The sequence below is a fragment of the Drosophila takahashii genome, chromosome 3L (assembly GCF_030179915.1).
Source record: "Drosophila takahashii strain IR98-3 E-12201 chromosome 3L, DtakHiC1v2, whole genome shotgun sequence".
Taxonomy (NCBI): domain Eukaryota; kingdom Metazoa; phylum Arthropoda; class Insecta; order Diptera; family Drosophilidae; genus Drosophila; species Drosophila takahashii.
Window position 1 is genome coordinate 14,768,508 of NC_091680.1, and position 16,088 is coordinate 14,784,595.

General features: G+C 42.8%; 1 protein-coding gene and 1 long non-coding RNA gene across 2 annotated transcripts in view; one reads left to right on the forward strand and one right to left on the reverse strand.

Moving 5' to 3' along the window:
- Positions 1–16,088, reverse strand: part of Or65a (Odorant receptor 65a) — a 50,976-nt gene that overhangs the window by 14,701 nt on the left and 20,187 nt on the right. The gene's annotated exons all lie outside the window — the stretch shown is intronic.
- Positions 2,978–4,437, forward strand: LOC138912997 (uncharacterized). Its single transcript, XR_011418561.1, has 3 exons — positions 2,978–3,075; positions 3,143–3,393; positions 4,164–4,437. It is a non-coding gene; the product is annotated as an uncharacterized lncRNA (long non-coding RNA).

Sequence of the window (16,088 nt, forward strand, 5' to 3'; positions counted from 1 at the left end):
GCAGTCCACGCCACGCCCACTTGGCAGTCTGGTGGCCCAGATTTTCCGGCAGCCCGAGTTACAGTTAGCTCATGTCCAAGTCCGCCTCCTTTTTTGTTTTTAGACCTCGGTCGTGGACTGGCAATTAACACTCAGCCGGCAACAAATCAATTTTGCGCGCTGTTTCCGCAACATGTTGCATGTTGCAACTTGCGAGTGGCAGGAAGATGCGTACCGAATCGATTTGGCCACTCGGCGCTGATGTTGATGGTCTGCCCCACACGCTCTGGAAGTCAGCACCCACTCCCCTGCAAACGGCAATAATTGCTCCAGTTTGGGCCAACAAATTGGCAGTAGGAGAGTAGAAGAGCTCTTGGCCAAGTTCTGGTTCCTGGCCACTTGGAATTCTTTCTCCTCGACCAGACAAACGCCTTGCGCATACGAAATGAGACAGGAGGATGCGAGCTGGGAGCTTTGAGCTGGCGAGGATCTGGGATCATGGGAGCTCAATGAAGAGGTTTTCCGCTGCCAGTCGCCGGCCATTCCTCTTCTTCACTTTTTGTTATTCACTCGCCAGTCTTTGGCATTTGTTTTTGTTTTTGGTGGCGTCGTCCATTTCCATGCTCAATTTTCCAATGTTTCCTGTGCCGACCGACCGAACAACCTGGCAACCATGGCGACGACAGCGGACCTCGGAATGCGTTGGGGCAAGCCGCGCAAGCTGCAAACAATTGCGATTATCGAACGTGGCAGCTACCTCCGAGGATGGGTACCTTGGCAAGAGGATGGAATCAGTACCTGCTTGGGAAAAAAGTGTTTCTATCCAAAGTTCCTGGTTTTATAATAAAATTTAAAAAAGAAAATTCTAGATATTTTATATTCCATGTTTTTGGAATTGGACATAAAACGAAGTTAACAGTTTTTACAATATTTGAATTTTTACAATAATATGAATACTTCTCAGGAAATATTTATTTGGAAGTCCCTAACCAATTTATTAATAAAACAATTCGTCTGTAACAACTTGTTACTAACAAGATTTAAAAACTGAAGTCTTTGAAAATGTTTAGAATTTATAAAAATAGAAATAAAATAAAGACATATTTTTTATTTTCAATAAAATTTCAGATATTTTTTAGTTACTTTATTTTACTAACGTTTTATTTGGATATTCGACTTTGTACTATTTTCCTTTTAATAATTTTATTCAGTTCTCCTGAAGAGCATTCAAATGTTTTCGAGATTCGACCTGCGGGACCTGGGATGGCTGGCTGGGATGTTTTCCCGCCTCGCATTTATGTTTTCGGCCTGGGACTCGCTCTTTTGTGCGCCGTTGTGTGCGGGGCAATGCAATATAAATTGCAGATTTCTAACGCAATTTTCCTAGCTGCATCCTCGCCGCGACTTTGACAAAGCCATTGTAGTTGTTTTGCCAGCCCAGCAATTGATTTTGGCTTGTTGCAAATTTTAGACATTTGCACTCGCATACCCTCGGTATTTTGTGCATTTCTCTCCATCTCCTGGTGAATTTTCCATAATTTTTGGTTATGATAATTTTAAGTTGCCGCCGCAAAAGCAACAATTGCCGATTGGCGACGACTATCTGGGATCTAACCTGGTTTCCAGGCACCTTTTCGCTCCGAAGGCGTTTCAAATGCCCCTCAAATAACAGATGCTTAAGTCTTACTCAATGACTAACTGACTATCTGACTTGATGAAGAGATTAAAAAGTTTTTAAAGGGGTTAGATGAATTAGAAATAAAAATGGGGACAAGAGGAGGCAACTAATGTGCCTTATCATGTCTAACATTAAATCACCGGACGCCTGTTGAATGCGTTTTGATATAACTCTTCTTGTAATCTTGCATTCATCGGATTACCTAATACCTCTGGCAAACACACACAAATTACTGCCCACTCATGTCCATCTCAATTAGCATATCGCACACATCAAATCCTTCTCCTTTTTTCCCCGGCCAATCCATCTTGCGGACATCTGTTGACCATATCTTCTGCTTTTTATGGCAGAACACCTCCTAACTGCGCACTTAAGCCGGAGTTACGACATAGGATCCATCGGTGCCTGCCTTGCATAACATTTCCTTCATCAGACGCTCGGCGGGTTATTGAAAACAAGGCGCACGCCCACGTTAATATTAATTGGCCAAGAGGGGGTGAAAAAGGGGCAGGGGACAGGCGACAAGACAGAATGACAAAATGCAACAACAAATAATACACAATGTTCAATAATCGTCGATTGTCACTGGCATTGTTTTGGCCGTCTGGTTTGCTTTATGACTGCTGCTGCTGCGGCGGGTGGCTTTGTAACTTTGTAACTGTCTGCGGTTGCTGCTGGCCAAAAGCTCGTGCCTCGCAAGCCAAGTTAACCCGTCGGGCCAGCAAAATGTATTTCTTTTGACGGCGTCTGACAGCCACTGTCATTTTATTAAATATGGTTTTTCTTGATTTCCCAGCTCCTCGGCTGCCGCACCACCAATATCACCCACAACCACCCAGTTGTCCGCTTTTATCAGTGTTCAAAATCCCGTTGTCGTTGTCAGCGCCAACAAGTTATGCGGTTAACGGACATTGGCGTGGGTTGGGTGGTTCGGTGGTGCTCCTACCGGTAGCCAGCACCACCACCAGCACCTCCACCACCGCATCAGGTGTTTCGCCTCCTTGTGGGCTGTGTCACGTAGCGCTGCCTGTCAGGAGCAGCTCGTAATTGAGGTGGACCAGGTGAAAAAGGCGGGTGGTGCACTCTCGGTATTCCGTATTCCAGTGCAGCACATGGCGATTATGCGATTATGGCGAATCGTCCCTCGGGCTGAAGAGCGATGTGAGCCATCGGAATGTTAATGCAAAAATCCCGCTGCCCCAAACGAACAGGTGTTTGTTTACCACCGCAGCAGCAGCAGACTCATCGGAGCGAATTATGAACTATTATGGCTCGTTAGTTCCATACGAATGGCGATTAACCTAATGATAATAATATTGATAATTAACCGTGGAGCAACATTTACTCTAATTTGCCATAACCAGCTAAAGAATGGGAAAAGAGCCGCAATTAATCAGGGGAAGTCACTCGTTTGGTGGGTAAGTGAAAACCCCACGCGAGACTTTCAATCAAAGCCCAATCGCCTGTTTATTTGCCCCCTCTTAGCATCTCGACATCTAGCACATTCAATAGACTTTGCTTTGCTTGGCTGCAGCGGCACCCAATCAGTGCTAAACACATTGGCATTTCGCTAAATGAGTGTGGGTACATAACTCAGGGCCCAACAATGCGCTTTCGGCATTGCCCATCCAACTGTCAGGGCGGTTGCACTAATTGCGCTAATAATGGGGATTACCTCAGACTCAGACGAAGAGAGCGCAGACGGAGGCGGCTCGAAAACGAAAACCCAGCGAAAGGTAAGCAAAGCTAAACTAAAATTTTTCAAACCTTAGTAAGAAAATACACTTGGATAAATGGTGTAAACTAAACAAGAATCTTAAATTAGGTACTAAGGTTTGTTAAAAACGAAATTGTATTATCTGAAATACGGCCTATCTATTTTCTCAAAATTATTGATAAGTATTTTTACAGTTTCCATTTCCAAGTACTTGACAATTTTTAGTATTTTTCCAGGGGTCTAATAACGTAAATAAACTTAAAATTCATTGGCAAAATTATTTACATACTATTTTATTTACACAAATTAAATTATATAAGTTTAACATTTTTTATAAATTAATCAATAAACTTTAATTGATTTAGAAGTGGGATTATCAATGATCTAATAAATGCTTTTCAAATAATTTGGTCTTCTGATCGTAGCTTTAGGTTTCCTTAAAAAGCAATAGGTATTTTAATTTAATAACGAAATTCTATAAAATAATTACCCTGCCATTTTAAAAAATTATTCAAGTAACCAATAACTAATTGGAAAAATTAATTACCTATTATTTTACTTCCACTAATTAAATTACCTTCAACATTTTTAAAAATGAACAATTTACTTCAATTGATATAAAAGTTGATTTAACTACATTTATTAATGATCTACCTACTCTACAAACACCTTTTGTATATTGACATTAAAATGTTAGTTTTTAAGTGATCAGTTATTTAAATTAATTATATATTTAACATTTTATTGCTTCGTACTTAATTAATTTAACTGCCCACTTATTGTTCCCAGTGCAGTTAAGCAAAGCATGGCAAAGTAAAAGCAAAGCAAAGTAAAGTAAAGCAGAGTCGACGACGCCAACGCACTAATGGGCGCTTTGTGGTGCCAACTGCTCATGTGCTCATGCACGGGTTTTTGCCGATGGATGCAGTGCACCCACTTCCACTCCCTCTCCCACTTCACCCCTTTGACTTCATTCCATGGGAATGCGGCTGGGGCTCCTTTGCATGCGACGGGCGTTTTTTGTAATTTCATTAAACGAAAAATAAACGCAAAAATAGCTAAATTGACTGCGACCAGAGTCTCGGTTGCAAGTCGCGAGTCCCCTTTTTCCTTTTTCCAGTGGCGCAATTAGAGCTAAAAATTATGGCACTCGACCGGTTGCCCACTTTAAATGGGTTGCAATTTATGAGAGCAGCAAACAATCGTGGGCGAGACAGAGCCGTGAAAACGGGGGGTTGGGTGGTTCAGTATGGGGTGGTGGTGCAACGGGCAACTTGCAACTCGTCATGGCAGAGTGAAAGTGGCATGTCGAATCCTTAATTCGCTCTCAATTGTTGCGGTCAGCGATTCGGCAGGGCGTTTGCACAATTTATCATCTCGGGTCGCTCATCAAATTAAAGTGCAATTTAAATTCAATTAGCAATTTGCGTGTGCAGCTCGTTTTGGCAGCTCGGTGATGTCGGGAAACCGTCAACGTGACAGGTAGTAACCTTCTCTTTTCTCCGCCGAATGACAAACACACGTGGTGCATACTCATCTGCCCCTTCTTGTAATGGAAAAGTTGCATGCAAATTGCTGAAAACCGCAACGAATTCATTAAAACAATTAGCCGAGCGGCAGAAGGAGCAACAGCTGGCCAATGATGAAGTTTCCGAACTGCCTGTCAACTTTTCGACTAAACTTCAATTAATTTGGTTTCAGGGAGCAGAGCACTCAGTCTGTGGTGTATCTGTCTCCGAAGAAGGGTTGGGTTCGGTTTGGTTTGGTAACAAGGAGTCCAAATATGATTGGTTGGGAAACCGAAAGGGGAGTCGCCAATTGCCTTCAATTATGTGTTTAACTAAACCCATTTCGGGCGGATGTTTGTCACGAAATTGAAATTATTTAGTGCATAATGGGGCAGGCAATTCGACTCACATGACATGAGTGCCCAGGAATAATTGCATTAAATAATGCATAATTAATCGTGGTTAAATTGAATTGGTTTGAATAAAATTACTTATAATTTCCAAGATGTAGAGATATTTAAGATACTTAAACAAGTAATTTAACTTAAATTAAATACTATTAAATTGGTAGTAAACACAAATAGACTTCTTTAATTATCCGAATTAAGACTTGATTAGCCCCCACTTCCCATAAATATTATTTTAATGCAATGTCCTCCAATTTAAGCCTATCTTATCTCCCCGAAAATCTCTTCCTTGATCATGTCCCCGTCTAAGTGGCTTTGTGGATATCTGCCATTATCGTAAAAGTAACGCTCGACATTCCCGATTGTAGAGTCCACCAAAGATGCAATTGCATTCCAGGGGATTTAATGATTGCGCATCATCCGAGTCGAACCGTAGATAAGCGAGACTTTTATTGTTTGATTAGACCGCAAATCGAAAGCCGCATCGAGTGGAGAGCCAATAAATGCTAGCTCCGCTGGTTTATGCGTCCATAAAAGATTCGCGACGGGTCCTCGTGGCGGGATTATCCCAGGCGAAGGCCAGTTGGCCAGTGATCAAGTGATCCGGCGATCTGGCGATGACTTAATGACTGACCAGGCCAAGTAATCGTGCCCGGCAGTCATCAACAAAGTTGGGCCACAGTTGGCCTGACAGACCGATTCGACTGACAGACAGACAGTCGGACTGACGAGCCACGGGAGTTGTAAAAATTCTACAATTAAAAGCGAAAGACGGGCAGCAACGGTAACAAAAAAGGCAGCTACAGCTGTCAATTATTTCGAGTACTTTTCACCAACGCCTCACGCAGGGCCACTGACAGCCGGAGGAGCTGAATATGAAGCTCAAGCTAAAAGCTGAAGCTGAAACTGCACCGCAAGTCGGGCAAAAAAAGCCTGAAAATGCAGCGGCAGTCTCTGCCGGGGCATAAATATCGGCGGGCCCAACCATACTCGCCCCGGCATACTCGCATGTTGCCCCGAACTGTCAAATTATTTCGATTCATGAATATTAACGCCCCAACAACGTCAGGAGCCGCAAACAAGATGGGCAAAAAACAACGGAAAAAGGAGACCGAATCGGCGATCCTAAGATGGGAATACTCTTTGAGAATTTTAGATCCACAATATATTGTACGATGAAAATAAAAAAATTATTCTTTCACTCATTTATTTTATAGTCATTTTAAAAATTATGACTATTATATTTTATTTTGAACGAATTTTTTAATTAAACCTTAAGCATTTTTAGAAAATGACAACTGATAAACGTGTGTAAGAAGATATTAGTGAGCAACATAAATCGATCACAAATTTTAAAAATCTTAAAAAATTGAAAGTATCCCTTTTAAGGGTATAGAAAGAGCGGGAGCAGTTAAAGTTCGGCTTGGGAATACGATGCACGGAGTCCAAGGAGTCGTCGACATCCTCGTAATTGACAGCCGCACTTCGAGCCCCTCGCCCTCAATTTTGGCGGGACCTTTTAGTGTGTGTATTTTGGTCTCTTTACCGAATTTATCAATTAATTAAAATTCGTGCATTTTTATAAAAATGAATATATATTTATTGATGTCAGCACAGCGCTGATGTGCATCCAGCGGATGCATTCCACATTTATTCGGTGGTAAATGACATTTTATTGGCGGCCAGTCGCCGCAGTCAATGTCACACAAATTATGCAATTTTTTCGCCACAATTTTAACTCGTTTTTGGTAATGATGGTAATGAATCGCCGTTGCCTGTCTTATATATATTTTGAGCCACATATATATATTTTTTTTACTCACACAGTTATTTGGCACAGCCTCTCTATATATGGAGTACGAGGTTATCGAACCCTAAGGGTTATTAAAGGCATCTAAAATTATTTTGTATTGAGATATTTATTCTAGGTAAATATAAGTTTATAGCTCCATTTTGCTTTTAGAAAGCGATATATCTGTCTTTCACTCAGCCACCCAAACCCTTCACTTCTGTCACATTTTCAAAGTGAACTTCTTGCGTTTTTGTTTTTTGGTGCTTTTGAAAATGCAGTTCAAGACATTGACCAAAAATGGTCTTACCTAATTTTCCATGAGTTCATAAATCAATGTCAGAGCCGCCGCTGCATTGATTGTCTTCAATTTCTGCCCGGGTTGCTGACCCCAAAAGCTGCAGGCTACGTGCTGTGGCAATTATGTTTGCCACCGGTTCATGTGCCCCGTCCGAACATAAAGCAATATAAAGCACCATGGCAACGATGTACGCCGACTATACCGAAAATCCTTTGTGCCCATCGACTCATTAGCATATTTGGGGGGATTTGCATTAACACCTCCGCCGGATTATGTAATTTCCTAGGTCCAAAGGAGAGCGTGACTCTTTGGCTTTCACAAACACTTATTGTCCTTGTCCCTAGAGCGACACAATCTGGAACTGCGCTCCACCAGCGATTTGGGTTCGGATTTTGGATTTCGGATCCCAGGCAATCCAGCTGAGTTATTACACCGCTCGACGATGTTGTGTGCGATTTCGTGAGTGCATCTTATAATGCTATTAATTATTTGCATGTTCAGCACCTCGAGGAGCTGGATGCGTAGGGAGAACTGGGAGGACCAAGGAGGAGCCTGCATCCGTTTCGTTTGGCTCCTAAATTTATGCCGGCAACACGAAGAAATTGTAACAACATGGCAATTTATTCCGAGCAGCAAGCAGCAACTGCTGCAAGCCTCGATTATTTCTCGTATTTTTTCACAGTCTCAGTCGAAGTCGCCGTTGCATTTGCAGTCTGGTTGCTCGGTTGCGGGAGTAAAAGTGTTTTATTCTATTTTATTTGCCGGCAGATCCCCGGGCGGGAGTTGCTGGGTCCCAAAAGAGCGAATAGCGAGGAGCTCCTGCTGCCGCTGCATTAAATTTGCAAAACTATTTCGCTGGCTGGTTTTCCGTTCTGTTCTGTTCTGGCCAGAAATACATTTCGCACACCTCGCACCGGCATTTACATAGATATACGAGTGTGTCATGTCTGGCCATTCTTCCCGTTCGAGGGGTATTGCTTCGGGGGCTTACTCCATACTCCACACTCGATAGCATTTACCATGGGCGAGAGTCGGTGCAGCATTTACGCTCTCATTGCACTTGCATTGAAAAATCTAACACACATCCACTTCCGGCGCGCCGTTGCCATTTTGAGATAGACAAGAGTTGACAGTCGGATGGCTCTGGGGATCTGTGACTAAAGACTGTGTTAGACGTGAAGAGTTTATTTCGTGCACCGAGAATAATGTTTATCTAGTCTGGCATATGTGTACATCGGGTATAATATAATTTTTTCACTTGAGAAAAACGATATAAAGAAATTATGCAAATGTTTTTTACATCTTTATTTCGTAGTTCTGTTAAAAGAAGTGGCCTTAGCTAAAATGTCGCCTGTTTTAACCAGTTAATAACCTAAGTTAACAATCTACATCCCTTTTTTCAAATGTTTATATATTTTATAAAGGGTTACATCACCATTTTTTGCGAAAAATGACAAAAGTTTTAATTTTTGATTTGAGGTCCAATTTATTGGAAATTTTAATTATAGCTCAGAGATGTATTACAATCCAAACAAAAAAGTGGATTTTTTAAGACATTTTTCAAAAGAATTTATGAAAAATTAATTTTTTCTATTTTTTTTCTGACGTAGAAATATTATATTATTTTTTTATGAGAGGAGGAGGAGCATATGAATTTTCTATATTTTCCCATTATCACGGAGTGCTACTAATTTGTGCTAATTGAAGTAAATTCCCCTGCACTCGGCTAACGTCATCATCAGGCTGCGGCCTTTCAGCCGTCTTGGCCAATTTGCATTTGCAGCTGCGGCTCGAAAACAGCACTAAATTTGAGCCACTCTGTGTCGCGACCCCGAACTGAAACTAAAACTAAAAGGAAAACTGTGGCCCAAAGCCATAGGCACACTTTGCTAATTAGCCAGGCCGCGAGCGTCAAATTTGGGCCAAGGAACGTGGCAGGAGGCCAGGCTTATGCACTCGTATGTGGCATCAAATTAATTAAGAGTCGAACGTGCCAAGGAGCCGAACCGCAGTGAATTTCTATGCAATTGCCAGGCTGCAAATAAGGAAAGCTGCCGAGCTGGAACGTCGAAAAAGGCAAATCTGGGGGGCGTAGTGTCAAAGCAAAGCCAACAAACGCTGGTTAATTAATGATTATGACACAGACAAGGCAGACAGAACTTCTAATTGAATAGCGAGGCGAAAGGCGGCAGCGGGGCAAAACCTTTGCGAGGCTTCTAAGCGGACCACACACGGCGTTTTGGGGTTTTTGGGATACACAAAAGTATCTTCTTCGCTCTCCGGAGGACCAGACGACAAGCGGCCAACAAATTGACCTGCAACATGTTGAACAACAGCCATAAAGGCAGCAGCGGCGGCAACGGAGCCGAAAAAGAAACTTGTTGATTGCTCTATCCGAAAAATTAATTGGACCACACACGAAGAAAGCAAAACGAAGCGGGCTGGGCCTCCATTCGGGCCAGAAAGAGAGGGCACCACGGTGTCTAATGAGGCAGGCGAACAGGTGAGCGAAAGAGAGCGCAAGAGGGCCGCAGATGCATCGCGGATCTGTGGGTGTCATATATTTTAATGACTCTCGGCTCCCCAAAGACCCAGATCCGAATGACAGGCTCCATCAGAGTTGCCAACATTCGTGATGCTAAAAATTACGGCTTCATAAAAATTTAAACAATTTACAACAATTTAAAACTTACATCATTTAAATTATTTATAATAATTTTTTATACAACTAGTTTATTTAATAACAATTATTTAGTAACTTAATATATTCATAAGACCTAAAAGTATAAACATTTAAAACTATCTGTACGTTATTCACCAATTTTAAAAATTTGTGTTGTGTTTAAAGATCCTTTCTAAAATTACAAGACTCTTTTAGCGCTACGTTGATTTATATTATATCTAAAATAATTTTTGTTCGCACCACTAGAACTGGCTAAAACCCAAAAGCCAAGCGATCAGGGTGATAGCCGCGGTTGTCGAGGCCGAAATGAAATGGCAAGGCGGTGCGAATGGCTTGCATAAATCCATGTGAAATGCATCTGGCAACCCGGCGAGCGTTCTGCCTTCGCCCTGCAACGGAGTCGTTAGGCTGAAATGCAAATCAGATGCGGATTTGGATTCGGTCTCGGATTCGAATTCAGATTCAGATTCGCCAGCCGCATATGTAGGTCTCCAGGGTGTCTCTCTTAACCTTATTTCTTATTTCGCCGCCTCATAAATGGGCCAACAACTGACGGATGGGATATCTCGATATCTCGACGATGGGTGGCCTCTGCCGGCTGTTAGAGAGCTTTCTCTCTCAATTAGCGGCGAATCGATGGAATTGTCAGGCGAAATGTTTTGTCAATTACCGAAATTCAATTCATGGAATGCCCAAACTCGGCCGGTGACTTTTATTGACTCGCCTGACCCCCAAGGCTCGCTTGATATATGGGCTGGAGGTCGGGGAATTAATTCCGCAGCCAAGATCTTGGCCCCCCAGCAATGACTACATCTCGAACACGTGCAGATGGAGGATTCTGTTCGGCGGGCAATGTAAATAGAATGCCCTTTTGTCGTTCCGAGCTAGTTCTCCACCGGGTCCATGTATGAACGCCCCCTTTTGCAGGCGGCGGCAACGCCCCCCAGCCAAAAAGACACTGTGGAGTGCAGTGGAGGTTCAGTTGAAGGGGGGGTTAGGGGACAGGGGAGTCGCATCGTAAACTCAGCACGTAAATTATGATCAGCCAACGGCGTTGAATATTAATTGCACCGCACCGAAATGAACAAAGGCTAGGGAGCATCAGCCGACGAGACTCGGACTTGGACTTGCACATGGACTGGGACTGGGATCTGGGATCTAGGCAGCAGCGGTGTTCTCTCCAGGAGCAGAGCGGCATTCCAGTCTAGGCACATATCCACTGACCATACTTGGTGGGCCGCTGATGCTGCTGCTGACTTGGCTCTGCCTTCGCCACTGTCCATGTGCGAGCATCTGTAACGGTGTCTTTGATAAGCGTCGATAATTATTGACCAGACTTGCCAGACGGGGGCCACTTGGAGCTTCGTTAGAGCCCCTGGACAATGGTCAGAGTAAGTGCACAAGAAAAAATAATGGGCGGCTATTTTGCAAATTTCTAGAATAAATCGTTTTGAACCCTGAATTCTTAAGTTCAAAAAATTCTTAAGAAATTATACCCAAAAGAATTTAATTTAAATTTTAGAAAAAATTATTTACAAATAAATATATGCTGTAACTTTTCAAATGTGAATTACGGTTTAAAACTTAAAATTAAAAGAAATGTTTTTTATTATGTCAACACTATAAATGTTAATAATACTACAATATGTATGTATATATTATGCTGTATTTAACAGCTGGTAAAATTAAAAAAAAAGTATATATTTGGTATTAAGGGTTTTATATATATTTATTTAATCTTTTTTATTCCAGTCTTAATTTCTGATGCTTTAAGGACTCCCTTATAAATGAACTACCTAGTCACAAATACATAATAGATTTTTATCTATTTTATAAACAAAAGATAAACCATTTTCTTCAGTGCATCCCAGAGCAAACTCTCATTTCTGCGAGTGTGAGCCAGCAGTTAGATCTTTAATTAATTTCCAGGAAGTTTTGATCGCACCGTCTGGGCTTTCGTTTTTCGCCATTGTCGCGGTCATCACTCAGTTGGAGTTTTGAGCTGGAGTTGGCCGGAGAGAGAAGATGGAGATTGGAGCTGGGGAGTTGGGGAACTGGGAGCTGGCGATGGGAAGACCATGACGACGCGGCAACCTGTATGTCAGTGTCAACGGCGGACGACCCCCGCTGCTCATTTGCTGTCTTGCTGCTTGATGAATTGTCGCCGGCCCGAGTTGTCGAGGTGTGGTCCTAACCTGGCCACTTCAGCGGGGCCCTTTTGCCTGTTTACTGTCACAGCCGTTTGGCTCTAACATAAAATATTTGCCGGGGATGCGACGACTTTTGACTGAGTGCCAATGAACGGGGGCCTGTATACCACTGCATTTCGCCACTGAAATTGTTGACTCAATGTAGCCAAGGCTCTCGGTCTCTGTGTCTCTCGTTCTGTTTGTGGCATTTTTGTACTTTTGTCCTGCGGCCACCGGCCGAGAAACCTGAAAATTGTTTGTGTATTTATCATGGCCGACAAAGCGGCGCAAATCTCTCAAAAAACTGAAATCACAAGGCTATCAAGAGCCATGCAGCAGCAGCAGCGGCGGCACCAGCATTCGGAACAATAATAATGCCAACCACAGTTGGTGGCAAAAAGCACACAACAAGCTGGCCAACAAAGGAGAATCGACGGAGGAAAAAACAAAAAAGCCCGGAAGCAAGTCAAAAAGTTTCAGTTTATTGAATTTTTGCCTTCGATCTGCAAACGGAACTCTGGCACTGGCACTCGTATATAAATCTTGTTTTCTTGCACAGTCCTTGCCAAAAGTCTACAATACAGAATATTTATTTGAATGCCCCGCGGCCGAGGACTTTCAAGTGCATTTTGATGGACAGTCAATCGGAAATGCAATTTGGCAGGGCTTTGCAACTAAGAAAATAGAACAAAACTTAAATTTAGTCTCGAAAGCGTAAAACCTATTCGGCAGCACTGTATGCGTGGAAAAATCTGCGACTGTAATTAGACACGATTTGGGGCCAATTACCACCTGGTAGTCCAAAGTATGGCATGCAAACAAATTCTGGGTCGTGCTGGGAAAAATAGCTGCAGGCAAAGTCATAGAAAAATACTCGTAGCTCGGAAGCAAATTAAGCTGCAAATAATAAATAATTTGTGCTCATAAATGGCAATAAAAAGGCGGTCAAAGCTGCAGTTCAATGTAAAGATCAGCAAAAGCAGCAGCCGGCGATTTGTTTGGCGAGATAATTCCAAACTAATTTGGTAGCATTTAGCCAGAGAATTATCGCTGGTCGGTGGGTCGTTGGTGGGTCTTTAAAATCAAAACCACCGAACCACCGAAAACGCCGCGGGACCCGCAGCTGAGTAATGGCATTGAAAAATGCATAAATTTCGATCGGGCCATGCCGGTCATTCGGGCCACGCCCACTGCGAATCAGTCAGCATTAAATATGCAGACATATGGCGGAAAAATGTAAAAATCTAACGGCCCAAATGCACTGAGCCCGATGCAAATGCAAATGCAATGGGCCATTAAATAGGCATCGCTCATACGACGCGTTGTACATAAATATGCTGCAAACCGTATTTGATGGCCAAGGATGTTACATAATCTGATGGATAGCGAATAGCGACGGCCGCACTTGGATTATCGATTCACTGGATTCGTCCATCTCCTCTCAGTATACATATATATCACTCATACGCCGCGTGGATCGGAACGGATCGCAGCGAAGCAAAGCGGAGCCGGTTGTAAAATAGAAATTACAAATGCAGAACAAATTTATGGCCAAAGAGAGCTGGGGACACAGAAATCTGCCGTGAGTGATCCCCGATCGCACATTTGCCAACGGCGATCGCTGCGATCTCGGCTCTGAGATCTCTGGATTCTGACCCCAGGCCAGTTTTAAGTGCACAGTGAGAAAAAGTAAGCTCTTGGATATTTTTGTGATAGACATGTGCTAGAGTCAAAGATTAGATCTTTCATAATAATGTATAACACCATAGTCATGTTTTTGGCATCATTAAAATCTGAAACATGTTAAAAGTAATGGAAAATATCCCAGTCTAGAATTTCCTTCCATCCTTACATCATATAAATTGTAGAATCATGGTAAAATAAACCAAAAATTGTGCATTCCTTTTTTAAGACTTTTAAATTAAATATATTTCTGTTATATTAGATCAACAAAAGTTTTAAAACGTTTAAAATATTGGAAAATAGTAAAAATAAGTCTACAATATCTAGATAAATCCTGCCTACATTATAGAAAAATGAAAAAAAGTTTTGATATTTTTCTAAAGACTTCAACCTATATAATAATTTTTCTCACTGCACCTGTATTTGGAGAATCCTCTGGCGGCCGTTTGTTCGCCGTTGTCATCGATCGTTTGAGTGCCGTGTGTCGTTTGAATGAGTTATGGCAATGTCTTTGCATTCGATCCATTGCATTGGCCATGACTCTTTGCATTTGCCAACTGCTCCCCCGAGAATTGTGTGTTTGGCTTTTTCGGTGCAACTGTCGCTCCGGTCATGCTTATTGCGTATACGCACTGGATGCACCAGCTTTCTCACACTAGTATCGCACTAAAACCTGGAACATTGTTACACCAACCAGCCGGAAAGGTGAACATGTCGGAGGCAGGCAGGAAATTGAATGTTCGGGCCGACAAGTACAAAGTAAATAGAGAGAGGGCGATGCTGCATAAATCTGGCTCCAGAATTTATGACACACTCGAGCCACGTTAATAAGCAAATCAGACGGAGAAATAAGGATGGGAATGGAACTTTGCTTTGCTTTGGTCGGGCAACAGGCAACAGGATTTTGGCAATGGCAATAAAACTTTTTATGGACATTTTTATGCCACAGCGATGAGTTATGAAATATTTTGGCAGCGAATGCGGCTTAGGAGAATAGAAATTCGCATTAATCATGAAAGGACATGGCCGAGATAGATGAATAAATAGCCGGTGGTACGAAAAGGAAAAGGGGAACCAACCTGTAGCCATTGGCCATAAAATTGAGTTATTAAACAGGTGCAGAGAGCTCCAATATGCGATGGAGTCGGAGATATGTATCAATTTGGAGAGATAGAGAGAGAGGAACCCCCGTGGGCAGTGACCAAACAGCAATCAGTGCAAATGCCTTGGAGAAATGGAGGTCAAATACGGGCACCGCGTGTTGATTTTCCACCGCAAACCCAAACTCAAACCCAAACGCCCGCCTCCGCCTCCATTTGGCTGGAAAAGCGCTGGAAAATCAACATGCGAGGCACAAATGTTTTTCGACCATGTTAAACAAAAGAGTGGAAAATTATTGTTCCACGAGGACGACGGCAGGGAGCGCGAAAATTCAACAGCAAAACAATTACAGTTGCCGCAGTCGAGCGGTGGCCCAATTACGAGGGGGGTTTGGGGGTAGATGGGGGCTCACTGGATGCCCGGCTGTAGGATATGTCGAATATTTTCCGACAAGCTGCGGAGCAAACGCGATAACATTTTTACATACAACGCAAATTTCATTCGGGATATGTGGATGTGGATGTGGATGCAGGGGGTTAAGGGAAAAGGAAAAGCGGAGCAGCATTTTCTGGTAGCTGGGTGCATGCAGCAGATAGAAGACCCGGACTCAAGACGCCAGACGCAAATTGAGGCACTCACATATGGTGGGTTTCCCTTCCTCATGTCTTCCTTCCCCCTGGCTTAACTTTATCAGAATCAGCTGCTCGGAGCTGCCACAATATGCATTATATTGCTCATGACCCCTGAGGGCGAAAAGGGCCGGGGATAAGATAAATGAAATTAAGTTTCAGTTCATTTTTCGCTACAGCTACACAGCTACCAAATATGGCCATGATAATTGCCTTAAGTGCTCCGGCACATGCAGGCCAGCGATAGTCGTTACTTTAAGTGAGCGCCGAGTGCCGAGAGTTCAAAGAGTACACTTTAATTCCCACCCACAAAATCTCTCATGTATTCCGGCGGCCATCAATGCAAATAGAAGTGCACAAATGAGTCGGAGAACCCCGGTCTATACGTCATGTGACCCATTTTTATGCCAATAAATTTGCATAT